The sequence below is a fragment of the Meleagris gallopavo genome, chromosome 5 (genome assembly GCF_000146605.3).
Source record: "Meleagris gallopavo isolate NT-WF06-2002-E0010 breed Aviagen turkey brand Nicholas breeding stock chromosome 5, Turkey_5.1, whole genome shotgun sequence".
In the NCBI taxonomy this organism is placed as follows: Eukaryota; Metazoa; Chordata; class Aves; order Galliformes; family Phasianidae; genus Meleagris; species Meleagris gallopavo.
Window position 1 is genome coordinate 32,762,112 of NC_015015.2, and position 16,363 is coordinate 32,778,474.

The 16,363-nt window shown below is 34.1% G+C and overlaps 1 long non-coding RNA gene across 1 annotated transcript in view; it reads right to left on the reverse strand.

Moving 5' to 3' along the window:
• Positions 1-7,062, reverse strand: part of LOC104911178 — a 30,359-nt gene extending 23,297 nt beyond the window's left edge. Inside the window, exon 1 of the long non-coding RNA XR_004160025.1 lies at positions 6,952-7,062. This is a non-coding gene — a long non-coding RNA (uncharacterized LOC104911178). The remainder of the gene's footprint in view (positions 1-6,951) is intronic.
• Between the last annotated feature and the right edge of the window lie 9,301 nt (positions 7,063-16,363).

Genomic DNA, 16,363 nt, shown 5'->3' on the forward strand with positions numbered 1-16,363 from the left:
TTTTAAAGTCATAAATGAACTATGTCACACCACTAATTAGCTGATTATTTTAAAAACAAACACAAAATTAATTATGCCTGCTAGTGAGAGATATTTTTCCCCCCCATAGTCCTTACAGAAGAAATCTGGCGAAACAAATTGTAATAGTGTTGAATAATAATGTTCCAGGATTGGGCTGCCCCTGAAGTAATCCTAACTGTGTTAAAATAATGTTTAAATTTTTGGGGACTGTACCAAGGATGAAACAGGAATGTATGGAGCTGAAATGGAAGGTGAGAGGGGTGATAATAGAGAGGGATGATAATAGGTTTAAAATGCTCTAGAAGTAGAAATGGTTGAAATGTTATTAGAGCTGAAAGGAGTTACAGAGCTGATGACATTATGGACTTCTATTTCTCACAATGACAACATGGAAGTTGCTGTTTATTGTAAGTTTTTAATTTTTTTAAGGCTTTGTCACTATAGCAGACTAAGTAACTGTATTCCTTCTCCATCACTGACTCTGGACAAAGAAAGCTACTAAAGACGCTATGAGACCTTGATGCCAGACCCAGGCTTACGTCTAAGGCACTGCTGAGTGGAGGACACTGCTCTCCTGTAGTCAGCAAGGACAAATGTGCAGGTGCCACAGTCTAGTCCAACTATACTGAAAACACTATGACAAAAAAGAAGGTGAACCATGATCAATGGTGCATACTGTTTGTTATCCAATACATGTGCATATCTTGTTGACTATGATTTTTGGGTGTTAGAATTTATACCACAATACAGACTGTTGTCTGGGTCCAAATTCTGGGACTTGGTACTATGCAGGCAGGTGAAAATTTCAGAAGAGAAATATCAGATCCAGTATATTCCAGTAAAGGAATCGTAGAATATTAGAACTGTTTGCATTGGAAGGAAAATTAAAGATCATCTAGTTTCAAAGCTCGGCTGTGGGATGTAACTACAAATCTTTCTTAGTTTCTACTATGAGGTGATATGTGTTCCTATTGACAGTTTCTCTAAGTTACAATGTGTACCTCCAAAGCACCTCGGAATTCAGATCTAAGAATCACAGTGAATGTTGTGACTGAAAAACTCAAAATATAACTTTCAGTTATTATTATACCAAATTTCTCACAAACATTTTAATTGAAACCAGATTGCTATTGAGTAAAAGTTGGAGGCTTTGAAGAATCATTTCCATGATCAAAATAAACAGCTGTTAGGTATGCCAACATAGAAAGAAGCTCCTTATTCTAGTGCATTTATTATGATAAAATTTTTGGCAGAAACAGGACAACAAGGATACAATATCTCACATGGTGACAGTGCTAAATTGTCATTAGCCAGATAGGAGAAATCATTACTGTTACTTTTTGAAGTGAGAAATTAGGGATTTAATCCAAAAGCAACTGAAGCCCAAAAAAAAAGACTAATATGATTAGTACATAAGAAAGGAACATAGATACAAAGTGCCAGAGTGAAACTTATTTGCAGACGCAGTAAGAAAGTATAACATTACGGAAGTTTTGGAGGGTCATTAGGGAGAAGGCTCTTTTTTCTTTTTTCTTTTTGTTCTAAGAAGCGTTCTTTTAAGAAGAAAGAGTTGCAAGATGAATAGCATTATTTTTCTTTCCCAAGATGACTACAAAAGTACATACATTGTTTTAAGACACTGAACTGATCACCAAGCATGTCAAAGGAGAGAATTAAAAATGCGCATCAGTGGTGGGATGCTGGTATATAAAGAGGATGTTTATCTCAAGGAATTCCTGTTACTTAAATTTATTTTAGTTTAGACATTATGTGCCTATGGATTTTCTAAAAATTGAGAGAGAAGTTTATAAGATAATGGGTGTGTCCATACCATTATCTTACATAGCATCATACTGTGAAAGTCTCTTAAAGAAGAAATATTGCTTTCCCTACAGCTTTGCTAATTTAGTTTGATATATATTTTATTTAACATTGTTTTTTGTTATTGCTTGTACATCTTTTAAATAAGATAACAGCAATTCCACACATAACCAGCAAAAACTATTGCTTTCTTCTCCATTTTTTCCTTTTCATACATGCTTTTCATAGCAATTACCAGCTGAACTACACCGATTTGAGTACTATATGAACTGCTTTCTATTGGCCTTTTGATCTTGATGGAATAATAGAATATATAAGGAACTAAAACTTTTGTGTTTATTGAGTTGGCTTCACAATTGACTTGATGGATAAAGACTATTACTCTTCTTTCTCAATATTTCAGGAATATTCTTGCAATCTTTATCAAAACTTAAATGTTTATGAGGATAATTTTTATAGATGCTGCCCTTTTTCATTTATTATGTATTTGATTTATCATCAGTAAAGCCAAATAGACAGTAAAAATCTATTAAAAATATAATCATCTAATAGGTGATTTAATTAGTGCATGTATGTAGAAAATGTAATCTGTGGTAATTACCTATAATTATGTTTTCCCTGTAACTTAAAATAACTTGTCTTTTTCAGTAGGGAACAACCCTCTTTTTCATTTTCCACTTCCTTGCATAGCATTCTACAGTATAGCGTATCAAGAAAGAATTGACTAGAATTTGAACTAGAAGAAAACCCAAAGAATTCACAATTGTTTATGGTTACTCAGGTACAGAAACTGAAGAAGAAAAGGTATAAATACAAAGGTCTAGAGGAGTATTTAACTTACAGCTATCATATAAAACAACAAACAAGGTAGATAATTACTGAAAATCTTCTTACCAACATTGAGATCTATCACTCATGAGTGTCCCATAGGAAAGTGATAGAGTCTGGTGTGTTTAATTCCTAACATGAAACTGGTACTCTTGTTTATATATCTGCTGTTTATATTTCTGTGTTTGGGACATGTATGAAAGACTTGGGAGAATTTGCGATTTGGTAGTGTTGAGGTGGATAGATCTGTGGGTAGAATACACAGAGGGAAAATATAACCTGGTCAGAACATTGCCTGTATCTGAACATCATACTGCACTAGCATAGATAGTGAGGAATTATAAAAATTCTGCAAGAAGTCTGTGAGAAGATGTCAAAATATGAAAAGTCCTGTCCAGAAATAGCTATAAAAGTTTGCATAAACACTCCAGAAGTATATGTCCAAAATCATGCATTCATAGATGTGTGATTTGTAGAATACGTTATTGAATTTCCATACTATGGGAAATGGAAGTAATTCCATATCAGAACAAAAACCTAGAATGTCAGCATTTTCCATAGGTTTCACTTTGGTATTTTCTATTGAGCAGATTATGTGTATATCCTCGTCTTAATCTGACATAACCAGAAAAATTCAATTTGAATTTGGTCCAGTAATATATTTATTTTCTTTCATATAACATCCCAATTCTCTTTCCTGAGGTGTAGTGAGAATCCTGTATATAAGCACATACCAACAGTGGATCTTTTAAGGACTTTTAAGAGTTTTAAGAGTGAAGTAAAATCTTTTGAGGCACTTTGCCAATTAAAAAAGACTAAAATAATGCCAAGAAGAATACCTTTTAATAGAGTTCAACTGATAAATAAAACATCTATTGCAATAAAAGTAGTTTCTAAATAAATTTAGTTAATTTTTTGTTTCCCAGTTGTAGACAAATATTTTGGGTTTGGTTACATTTCTGAAAATTCATGGTTTTCTTTTAAAAGCTTGTCTAAAATGAAAAAATATTTTCTCCTTGAGCTAAGCTGTCTGACTGAGTTGAAGAAACATGCTCTAATGGTCATCTTCATTCTTGATGTTTAATATGAAGAGAAGTTGTGCATGTTGCTCTAGCGGTACAGTACACAGTTATGGATGGAGATGTAAAAATAACAATAAAAATGTCATAAATGTTACTTAAGTTTTAATATAACCACACTGGAGATGTTATCAAGACATTAATAATAAAAACAGGACTTCTCTTTTAAACTTTGAATTAAATAATTTTGTATAGCAGTGATGAACCAGGAATTGTTTGCTTTTACAACTAGTGCAGAACTAAATGAAGGGGAGATGATATCAGCTTTCTTAGAAATTCAGTAAAATTGAGTAGTCAAAGTTTCAACAAGAAACATCTGTGTGATTCCACTTACCTCTGTCAGCCAAGTACCAGGAGTCTATGATGCAGACATGTCAAGACCAGATAATACTAGATTCCAAAATTCACACTAAGAAACTTTATTTGGTACAGTTTTGCACCCACAGGTTCCATGGTTTTCGCTGCACCTCTCTTCTCCTGTAGGTACACATCTCTTCTCTGATGCTCAGGACAGCGACCAAGACAGCATACCACCAGTGCTACACATTTCTGTCTTTCATGACACTATCTCATGACACCATCACTCAAACTACGGCTTCCTTTCTTTCCATCTTTTTGCTGAATGGAAGTAAGACTAAGAATCCTATAAAATCTTTTACTGAAGTATTTGCAACATTTCCAATTAAGAGACCTAAGGGAGAAAACATTAGTGTACACCTTTCCAATAACAGATTCAATGAAATGCAGCCTAAAATGCGTTTCAGTGGTGCTTATTGTTTGGGATGGTACTTATACAGTATGAAATAGCAGAATATTTTATCTGCTGCTATTTCTTTTATTTTAACATTTTGTGTACACAATAGATCTTATCAGTATGTTTGCAAAAAATGTGTTATATTCTAGCAGTTGTCATTTAAGTAATTTGACCTAATTCTGGAAGACGTAAGAGTTTTAACACATTGGAATAATAGTCATGACATCCTGAGATGTCCAGCACCTCAGTTCAGTAAGAGCTAAAAATTTTGTTTCTAGTCTGAATTAATCCATAGCTAGTATATGTCTGCTTGCTCTTTGTCAGCATGTCTTAAGTTCATTCTTCCTCCTGATATCTAATGGAAGAATGTATACATAGTAATTATCTTCCCTCTTTCAATCTTCTAGAACAGACAAAACAAGATGATCTTTCATCACTATTTATGTAAGACAGGCTTATCCATAATCTGTTCATCTTACCAGGCTTTCCCTTCTCTTTTTCAGTTAAAATTTAGTATTTCTGAATGTTAGTGTCCAGAAAGATAAATGTATTTCACATGAGCTTTCATATATACATGTAGATTTTTTCATACTAATATTATTATACATATTATACTGTAAGTGTATATACATAATATACACTAATATTATTAAACATATAAGTTACTGGAAATGAGCTCAAACTCATATCCTAGGTTGTCTGACAGCAACTTGAATATCATACTAACAACTCTTCCTCTCCTTGCTTAATTTAGGCATTAGATGTAAGAAGACCAAAGAAATCTTAATTTACAGTGGAACTGCAATTCTCTTGAGATATTTGGAGGCATACTTTTTCTCTTATTCTATGAATAGCCATAAGTCTAGCTGTGTTCTATTTCATATTTTTTTTTCTAAAACATCAGTTTGGCTCTCTGTAAAAATTCAATATTGTGCAGCTCACGTAATTGCACATAACAATAAATCATGCACCTTTATCATACCACTCATTCCTACTCGTTGAATATATAACTGTCAAGAAACAACTATGCCATCATATTTCAGTAAAACGATCTGATTTTATTGTGGCTTTCACTCATTCCCAGATGTCCTCCCTTCCTTGAAAGGAGACAAGCCTGGGCGATGCCAGATCAAGATGAAATATCACCACTGCAACGTATTAATTTTTCTTTGAAGATCTTAAAATAGCTTTCTTATGCTTTTGCTGGAACATTTTCCATCTCACTTGAAGGGAAAAAAAAAAAAGGATATGAAAATCATCATCATAACTTGAAGCTGAGTGGTGTATCCTCAAAATGCGGGTTGCAAATTTAACTGCAGTGGCACAGACACTTTGCAGAAATAAACAAATGTATACTGTTAAACTGGAGAAAACATGTCCTTTTTGAAGGCTGCACCCTTTACACACAAGAAAAAGCTGAATGTAAATCAGTAATATTTCCCAGGAATATTTATGAGGGTTATGTAAATGAGGTAAAAAGGCAACATCTCTTAAACGAATCAGAGCATCATGGGCTTGTCTTCTGAATCAGATATTTTTTTCCTTTTACAATTTTTTTTCTTGTCCTTGTGAAATACTTCATAAAAAACTTCAAAGTGACATTGAATTATAAAATAAAATAAGAACAAATGATTTAAAAACTGTTTGTATCAGCCCAGCACATTCATTATCAGTGAAGATTTATGATTTTTCTGCTATTTTACCATGGGAAAATACTTCCCTTTTAATAGCTAGTCTGCATTTGTTTCAGCAATTTTCTGTGTTCTGCCCATGTTGCTCCATCTAGGATCATTCACTTCATTGGTGAGATAACCAGTTTTAGACTTAATCCAGAAATATTTTTATATTATGCTAGTTATTTTAATAAGTCAGGGGCCTTTTAAATAGATAAACATGAAGAAAGAAACAAAAAGCTAGAGGCAGCCTACTCTTCTTCCTTTTTAACCATGAGCATACTGTACCTTCTTACTGTGATGTTTCTTGTGACCTTCATGGCCTAACTGTATACTTCTCAACATCTTCCAGAAGACAAGGGACCTCTTTTCTGTAATCTAGTGAAGCTCTGCTCTGACAGCCTCGATGGGGCTAGCGCTTCACCTGCCTTGTGTAGTTGAAATGGATGGGCTGAGAAGTTAATGTACTCCAGCCTTCCAGTTTAAGTATTTGACATGACTGCTTCTGTAGAATGCTTTAAATCACAGTTAACCTGGAGGTCAAATGCAAATACAGACATCCAAAACAGACAAAGCAAGTCAAATATTTATGGAAGGGATGAAGAGACAGAAGAAAGAGGCATACATCTTCTGACTGGACTAAGAATAAATGACATATGTCCTACTGTCCCTCTCTTTTGCTCTCTTTCCTGCATCCAGATGGTTTTATGTTTTTCCCGAAAATGTAGCATTCAAGGCCATGAAGAGAGAAACGTATCTGCAAGAAAGCTACTACCTGAAACTTCCATCCGAGAACACTTTCAGGAGCACTCTCAGGGAGTCATCTTCACAGGTATATTCATGTTCCTGACATTAGTTCCCACAGGATATGATGTTTAGCTGCTCACCATCACTAAAAGTGGCAGAAAGAGGAAGAGAAGGATGAAAGCAAAGGAAAACATGGCTTTTTTCTTATGGCAGAAATGATCTGTTGTATCAAGGTAACTGCACTTGAGATGGTAATCTTGTCTCTTACCACCCTGAGATAGTTGCATTTGGGAAACATGTATTTGCTTTTACAGTTCATCTACTTTTGAAATCCTACTGTGGTTTACGCAGGATTTAAAACCAAGAGTTTTAAATTTTTATGAAGTATCACAACTATAACATTGAATTATTCGGTAAAATGTAATATTTGATAAAAGAGCCAAAGCAGATAAGAAAAAACATTAGCAAGTGTTGGGTGTAAGGGATTTTATGTGCCTGAAACTTCACACTGAACTTAGGCACATCACACTTTGTGTAGTATGGATTTTCCTAAAAGGTCTAAAATTGTAGCATATAGACAGAAGCACTTATTTACCAAAAGAATTTGCTAAGCTAGATTCAGATAGTGTGTTTATGGAAGCAAGAATAGATGCAATGATGAAATTCTTGAATGTGGATATCCCCTATAAATATGAAAGCCATTAGAATGCTATATTAATATGAGACCCAATCCTCTGTACTACATTAATGATCCTCCCTTACCAGCACTGAGTTCTCCTCCTCCCCCTGACTGTCCAGTGTCTCTTGCCTTCCCCTTCTTCCTATAAATAATGTCCTCCCACCTACCCATATGGCCAGCCAAGAGATACACTTTTCATCAGCTGCTTACAGCTGAGAGGTTGGTTAAAAGCCCAGCCAGGATGCACACCCTGCTTTTTTATAACAGTACACATTGCTGCTAAATAGCTGGCATGCTAGAGAAATTGCTCTGCAGGCCGCATGAAGTCTCTGAGCCGTATGTTATGCAGGTCTGTTCTCCAACTCATTTTTGTTTATTTTTCTGCATGTCGGTGGAACTGTGGATGTGGAACTGTGATCTGTTTTCTTGCAGAAAAATATCAATAGATATGAAAGGCAGAGTGCTTTCATAAAAATCGTTATTGCATGGATATGTTATCATTTATTTTTAATATGAGGTTTCATAGATAGTAGTCATCTCAGACTGATCAACAGATGCATGCACCTGTATTATGATTTAGGATTGATGCTACAATTTAACAATAATTACAAAACTTGTCAGAAACTTTAATGATGACTAACATGACAAGAAGAAGCACTCGAAGTTCAATTCTGCTTGTTAAAAACTATGACTGAAAAAAGTCCATACTTCCAGTATACGTGTAGCTGCTACTAAATCTAAGAACTTACTTAGCATGTATTTGGCTTTCATTATTCTTTTCTCTCCCCAGACCATGCCTTCCCCAGCTTTGAGTAAACGAGGAATAAAAAAAAGTTATTCTTACAGTATAGCAGCTCCCATTGAGCGTTTAGCTTTAGTCCTGAAGGAAAATAAAGACTTCCTATCACTTGAATGCAGATCTTTGTGTTCTAGAAGTTCTAAGTCTTTATAATCCTCAAACAAATATTCAGCATTAGCTGTGAGGAATCAAGCATGAGTTGTTACTTCTGTTGTAGGAGTTCAGGCAGTCCAATCTGTGTCAGTAAAAATTATTGTTCCAGTGAGGAGAAAAGCATAGTAGGAGAAAGTAGTAGTAACTGGGGTTATCCATCCATACAGAACAGCATGGATGAATACTGTGCCTTTTAAGAAAACAGTGTACGGCCAGAGGACTTTCTGACCATCTCAGACTGTTGAAGGAGGGATATCGAAGCTTAACATATTGATAAATAAAAGCTTTTTTTTTCTTCTAGTTAGTTGTAAATGGAAAGTATTCCCATTGATTACTGTCTGGTAGCTCATCGTTGACAAGATAGTCATTAGTACTTATGACCTGAATTACTCAATTGTGTGTATCACAGTCATGCTTCTAAGCAGTGTGATTTAACACTGTACAAAATGGCTTCTTTATATTCTCCATTATTTCTAGTAAAACCATGATTTAACTCAAGTTGAGGCAACTAATGCAAGGACAACTTTATAATTACACAGATGTAGAGATATATGATGCAATGCGAAAGGGAAGAGTAGTAAAATAGGCAAAAAAAGTAGCGTAGAAAAAAATCAATAAATTATCATTTCAGAAGATTCTTTCTCCTTATCTATGTAGGTCACTCTGAAAGTAATGCCTCCTACTTATTTCCATGGAAACTACAACAGCTACAAAGAGCACAACAACATTTTTTGAAAGAGCAAATCCTCAGTTCAACTTAGTCATCACCATTAGCTATGAATTTTCACTAGTGATGAACACGAGCCTGCATGCCATGCTCATAAAAATCTGTATGACTGTTTGGAACGTGACTTGTCTTCCACATCGTTGTTGCTGCTGCTGAAACACACCACCCACAGCCTCATGCTCCTATCTGCTGTTCAGTCTCCATAAATGTTCAGCAAGTGTGTATGAATGTCAGTAGGTGCAATTTATTCTGCACAGAGGAATTCAGAGACACACCTTTCTTCACACGCAATTCAATGTTTTATCAGACTGTCCCTCTGCTGCCGTCTGTCACACAGCAACAAAATGTCACAGAACATTGGCGGAAAGGCTCGACCTCTAGGGCCGTATCACTACCACCAGCCTCTGATGCTATGAACCAACATAGTAAAAAAACGAAGCATTACTTTCAGAGCAGCCCTTGTGTGAATATGTCTGAAAAATAGTGCATTTGTTAGTTTGCAAAGAGTGTATTGTAGGATTGTAACAGTGCTAACAAGTTGATCACCTTGGTGAAGTGCTTTCCTTATTATAAGCAATAAGAAAAGTTTTTTTCTCACTTTACAACAAATAGACCATGATTTTATTATAAAATCACAACAGAGTAAGGTAAATTAAATATGGTCTAAGAAATCTTAATACAGAAAGATTAAAAAATACCTTATCAACAAGATAAGGTCTTAAAAACTTTGTTCTTGTTACCTACTCTATAGTAACTATACATATTTGTATGCTTTTTGTGTGGTATAATGTAGCATAAGCATGTTGCAGGCAGTTCTGCAGAGGATTCTTTGAGGATAGGAGACAGCAGATACAGTTTTGGATCACCTAAGAAGGCTGTCAGTCTTTAAGTAAGGTTAGGGAGTGGTTCACTCCTTTCGGTCACACAGGTGAATTGCTTCCACCTGTGCTCCCTACATTCCTTTACCAGGAGCTCAATCACTGGTTCAGACTGACTTAACAGTTCCCATACAGACGGGAAATGAGTTCAGAGGGTAACTCATTCATCTACACACACCCTTAACACCTCACAAATTGTCCAAATGAGGGATGCATACAAATAAGACAAAATAATTATGTGAACGCAATTCCTGTCACATCTGTAGCTGACTATAGAAAACTTACAGCCGGGAACATGAACTAGCATCCATTTTGAGTAAGACTTGTCCACAGTGGTGTATATTTTTAGTAAGTGAACTTCATCTACATTTCATGTTCTAAAATACACTGTGTACTGAGTGAATTTTTATTCTGTGTTACTCACTAATGGTTTTCACCCAACTTTCACAAATTCCAGATTTCTTAAATACAAGAAAACATTTATAATTGTATCCTAAATCTCTTGCACTGGTAAAATTATAGCTATCATGTTTGATGAATGAAGAAAAAACGCTTTTCTTATAAAAATGTAATGTGGAGAAACCCTACTTAAGCCTGTGTAGAAGGAGAAATTATTCTAAAGTGTAAGCAAGCATCAGAACCATAATATTCTCATTTTTTTGTTGTTGTTGTATTTTGCAATATGCTTTTAATGATTTCCAATTTTTGTATAAAATAAATTCACATTATACAGGACCATCTTATGGTCCTGAATATATACATTGCATATTGTTTGGTAATTAGACTCTAAAGTGCTTCAACTTTGTACTATTTATTATCTTTTACTCACTTGTCTCTCCTACTGTTATTAAACTGACTGGCTGAACTTAGGCTCAAATTAAGTTGCAGATTCTTTAACCTAGTAATGTTTATGATAGAACAATGAAATGTCATTCTACCTCAAACGGTGGGTAAGGTGGGATATATATACACTAAACATCACCAAGTAATTCTTATCAGGAGGATGCACATGAAATAGTCTAGAAAGTGTAACGTCAAATGCACATAGCCAAAAGAGGGATGATTTCATGAAATTAGCTTTGTTCAGTTGTGATCTGTTGTTATGAATTTTCCCACTCATTGTTGAAAAGCTTTCAATTCACTCTTCACCTGAGTAATTCATAACAAACTGATGAAGGTCTGTGCTTGTTTAATTTGAGCTGCTAAGTGACTTAAGCATATTGCATAATTATAATATATAGATGTTTAAATGGATTGAAAATTATGACAAGAGTTTCTACAATTGAGAACCTTTCAAGCTCTGTATACTTAATCTGAACGAAGATTGGTAGAAGGTGTAGAAAGTTCAAACCTTTGCAAAAAAAATCTTTAAATAATCATAGAAAATAGATTTCAAACTGAATCTGTAAAACATTTTACTGAACTTTAGTCATATCAAATAGAATGCATATTTCCTCAAATTGTCCACTTCCTTTGAAGACTCACGGTGAGATCTGCATAGCTAATTTACATGTATTTATACAGCTCATCCAAAGGATTTTCTGTGTCTTTTCCAACTGCACACATTTATTAGAAAAGTTTATTACAATTAACAAAAGTTAATTAAAATTACATTTATTTTAAAGACAGAGAAACTACCAAGTTAAAGGAAAAAGTAATAGCAGTGACATTTGTATGAAGGATATTTACAAAACTATTAGTTGCTACTACTAAATGCAAAGTCTATTTTTATGAACTTTTTTCAAAATGGACAGGAAGGCTACAACGATTGATAATGATGATTGCCCAGTTTGAGAATTGTTTTCCAGAATTAATCTTGTGTTTGACAGTCTCGGTGAGTTACAAATCAAGGACAGGATAGTGAAGTTAACCAACCCCATACTGCTTTCAGTAGCTGCCAACCCATTAGTATTTGTGCAGGAGCTTCTGCTGACATTATTTTCTAGGTTATGAGTATTAAAATGGTCCAGGATAAACCATGAAAATAATAGATTTTTTTTTTTGCATACCTGCTTTGCCAACCAAACTCATTTTGATATAAATTAGGAAATGGTAGCACAAATAATTTAACCAGTGGATCTGGCAAGGCAGCGTTCTTTGGCAAGCGGATGGCGACAAACATTTGGGGGTTGGCTGAAGTAGGTAATCTCTTCAGCTGGTCTTTTGGGAACAGTAATGCAGAAACAATTACACAAAGATCCCAACTGTATCTTCCTTTGAAGAGCATAATTTGTTTTTGTCCAGTAGTCTTCAGCCCCCTCATTTATTACCAGAAATAATACTGTGGTTTCCTATATCTAATTTAAAAGTAGGTAAAAGAAAGAACTACATATGCTAAGTAAATTGACCTCATAGAATATAAGCCACATTAGATCCATTTGTATTAAGATAATATAGCTTTAAATTATAAGGAAACAATCTTCTAGTTTACAGACTGAATTTTTGCTAAAGTTTGTTACAGAATGCTAAAGTTTGAAACTGAATGCTTTCAAAACTCAAACATATTTGATCTACTGAGATATTATGGGAGACCTCTTGGAGTTGTCATAGGCAAGCAAAAAAGAAAAGACACAGAAAGAGAAATGCTTTACCACCACTTTGTTGAATAGTTATTTTGGAAACTGGTGACAAACCAAACCAAACCAAACCAACCAACCAAACAAAAAAACAGTCTATCTTTCTAATGCTTTAGATTTAACAAGTCTAAATACTGCAACTTAGTAAATGGTGCAGCAGCAAGCTCACTGATAGCAAACGTGTTCTAAAAGAGAAAATCTCAGCAGTTTATAATTTAGTAACCTACTTGTTTGCCATTTATTACTATTACTGTCATTATATCTAGCTGTTTTACAAATTAGGAGAATGTGATCTCTATGTGTCTTGATTATCTACAAAGAAAATTTGTGGGTAAAATAATTTTGCCTTCAATTATTTTTTCTTGGGATAAAAGTTCAGGAAGATTGAAGGGGAGTTTTGCCTTGGATTCTTAAATAGCATTTCAGTGTACAATATTTTAATTAATATGTCAGTGTAAAAATATATTAATTATTATTATAAATTTTCATAAAATTGTTGAAATTTTCAGATAGTATGGATAAGTTATTCAGAAAATCTGTAAATGAAATTCTACTTAGCAAAGTTATGATACTGCTTTAAGTACTAACACAGTCCCACACTTGCAAGAGCATTACTTTTTTCTATCACATATTCAAGAATATTTTCATAATTATATCAATCACAAAGAAGATTTGAGTCATGAGTTTACTCAAAATACTTCTGAATACTTTTTACTGAATGTTTTGACTTTATTTCTTCTGGAGAAATTTCATAACGCTTCTAACTATTCTTTTATTATATAAATTTCAGTCTCTTTCTAATTAATGTGAGCAGTCAGAGGACCACACTCTCTTCTCACTATGGTGAGTAGCCTTTCCTAGGAATTGATTGGTCGCCTTAAACAAGGTGAGGTCATGAAACTTATTTATCTAACATGAATTCTATGCCTATATAAGAGGGAAAAAGGATGTTTTTTTGCCCTCAGGGTATTAGTCATGGTCCATAAGTTCGTGGGAAAAGTGTAGGAAGTCTCAAAAGTTTGTTCCTATTATTTGAATTTTTCTTAGACTTCATTTGAATCCCAAAGTGAATTTGCTATTATTCCTTTGAAGGGTGCATAGGAGGGTACCAACAGTCTTTGAGGAGCAACACCTGCAGTTGCATTCAAAGGCATGACTTTTCCAAGCAGTTTCTGAGCTGCCTGGTATTGTCTCAGAAAGGATAAAGGCCTAGGTTTTTTACCTGACTGGCAGAAGCATTCCACCACGAATAGAACTCTAAACATTGTTTTAGAAGTAATGAGTCCTGCTGGTTTCATCCTGCAAGACCTTGAAATCCCACAGGGCAATGTGGTTAGGAATAAAACAGAAGCCTGAGGCTTTTAATGAGTTTCCTATCCACAGATGCCATCAAGCTTTTATACTATTCATTTTATTTCTACAGCTTCAACAAAAGATCCCAGAGTTGTGGGCAATACTCTGACAAGCGCAGTTCAGAAACTTGGCAGAAATCTAGACTTTAGACAATAAAAGATCATTGAAAGAAGTAAAATAAAATGCATAATAATAAAAAAAATGAACCTAATTTCAGATACTTTACTTTTAAAAGTGAACACAGTGCAGTTCATACAAGCTAAACTGCTTGGAGCATAGAATGAAGATATGAGTGTGGTTTTCTATGATGTTACTGAGGTTATGATGACAAAGAAAAGTGAAATGAATAAGGCCATTGAGAGGTCAGTGTGCATTTTGGGAATGTTCTTCATGTAACACTAAATTGATCATTCTCAACCTCTTCACTGTATATAGATATTAACTATTTGAAGTCTACTCTACAGTTAGAGAAAATGAAGAATGTTAATGAAGAAGCAGTTTCTCTTTTTCCTTGTGAAATAACAAGGGTAAAAGAGTCTGTGGCTACATAGGGAGACGTAGAATATGATTGTGTGCATTTATGAAACACTACATTTCATTTCACTTTTCTACATTTCACAACTCTCTTTTATCTCTTTGACCTCTGTAGAGCTCCAGTCTGGATTGAATAGTATCATACAAGTTGTTCTTGCTTCATCCCTAGTAAAAAATGGACCATTTTAACTTCAGAAGTTAAAAAACTTCTACTTCATGTACAAATATAAAAGAAATAGAGAAGTACATAATTTTTTTTTTTTCAGTAGTTTCTTCTTGCAACTGTGATAAACAAATTCAAGTTTAGGATGGTCTGAATCAGTTTGTAAGCCAGAAATTACTTAGTAACAGTAACTGCACCTCATTTTACAAAAAGAACCAGTTTTCTAAGAATTCCAGAACAATATTTTCATCTTTAGAGCTTTCACTATCTACTGTAAACCCAACATCCATCAAGAATAGTTTTCTAGCTACAACTATTAAGTTGTACTACAGTGTGTGCTTCACTTGGTTTTAGATGGAGAAACTGTTGATTACTTACGAAAGCTAAAAATTTCTTAAATCAATAACGGCATGAACGCCTCAGGTTTACGCAATGCACAGTTATTGTACTGTAAATTTCAAGATTTGACTTTGTTTTGGTTTTTGTTACAAAAAGTGATGCAATCTGCAAATAACTCTCCAACCTGTAGAGAACAAGCAGAATAATTTTAAGAAATCAGAATCCTTTTCTCTTAAGCTCTAAATCCTGAAAATTTTCAGGAGTTTACTTTGTTTCCAGACTCATGTCTGCAATTTCAACTACTGACCGTAAGCACTGAGTTACCTTCAGCCTTTTGACTTAGTCATGGCCAAGTAGGTTGAAACAGAGAAGAGTACAAATACCTTAAACTTCTGTGTGTTAACTTTCTACAAATTTTTCAGGGTTCTCAGAAAAACTTACATAATCAGTATTTCCAGCTACATATTTTGGTACTTCTCAAATCTGAACATCTCTCTTTCTGTCCTCCATTAGTGTTTACTCAAATTAGCTGTACAATATTCAAGTTTTACTATTCAATATTGAAGGGAAACTGCTCTTCCATCCTCACGCTTTGAATTTTTTTTTTTTTAGTACATCATATGTTATTTACAATGCTGTCATAAAAATTGTATTTAGCAGTGAAAGAATTGACTTTCTAAAAATTCATATGTACATGGATAATATGTAATCATGTAAGTATACATATATATATATATATACATAATCATACACATGGTTACTGTTACCGGATCTCATTTGTACAGAACAAAATAATGAAGGATTATAGTGTTTTGCCTATTTAATGAAACTTTTAAGCTGATCATAAATGAAGTCAGATAGTATCTAATAGATAATGCTGTTAGTAATGAATAACTAGACATCCACTGACAGTTCCCAATATTTGTTATCTATTACAGTTTTTAAAATAAAATTGAAATTACTTAATTTCAGCTGACATGATAAATACATAGACTGCAGCAACTGCACATTCTTACCACCTATACCTAAATGTTTACTTCCATATTCCCCTCTGCAGGGCCCAGTTCAACACTATTTGAAATTAATTGGCTCTTTTAAAATGACATTTTGACATTTCTCAAATCTGAACATCCCTGTTAGCATTTGACTAACAATGAGCAAATCATGCTTATTGATTGTACCATTCAGTTTTATACCAAAGTCTTAAATTAGATTCTAGTCCTGTAACTGAATCTACAG